Here is a 590-nt window from a genome sequence, read left to right as displayed (position 1 = left end):
ATCCCCACTTCTAAAGCAAAAGTTGGAAACATCCACTTCCACTTACATACATGTACATACACACACATGCGTGCATACAGTATATACGTACATAGATGTACATGGAGAATGAGTCAGCCAATGAGAGCATGTAGGTGTCATGTGTTGCAACACATTGAAGGAATGAGACGCAGGTAAACTCATGCTCCCATTCACCTGTCAATCATACACACTTAAACACACACCATCCTTTATGCTCCAGTGAACAACACCCCACCCAGTTCCAGAACTGGAAAGGCGTGAGTCACAACCATACGTCCTCAATGCCCACCTTGGGGTGGCCGTGGCTCGTCACAGCAAAAGCACCAAACAATAAAATGCAAACACCAACCTCGCACTTTGAAACGGACATGTCAGCTCTGGTACGAAACACACGTACACGTACATAGTGTATTTTGTACATTTTAGTGATGATCAAAAAATCCCACGTGCGCTTTACTAACACACGCTTTCTAATTATGTCTTAAAACATTCATATTGTTGGCTGGGCTCCATGGAAGTGAGCGCTGATTTGAAAGATAACGTACACGTCAAACACGTGATAGCTCGCT

Source organism: Dunckerocampus dactyliophorus, chromosome 18 (genome assembly GCF_027744805.1).
Source record: "Dunckerocampus dactyliophorus isolate RoL2022-P2 chromosome 18, RoL_Ddac_1.1, whole genome shotgun sequence".
Lineage (NCBI taxonomy): Eukaryota > Metazoa > Chordata > Actinopteri > Syngnathiformes > Syngnathidae > Dunckerocampus > Dunckerocampus dactyliophorus.
Note: the sequence above shows the minus strand (reverse complement) of the source record.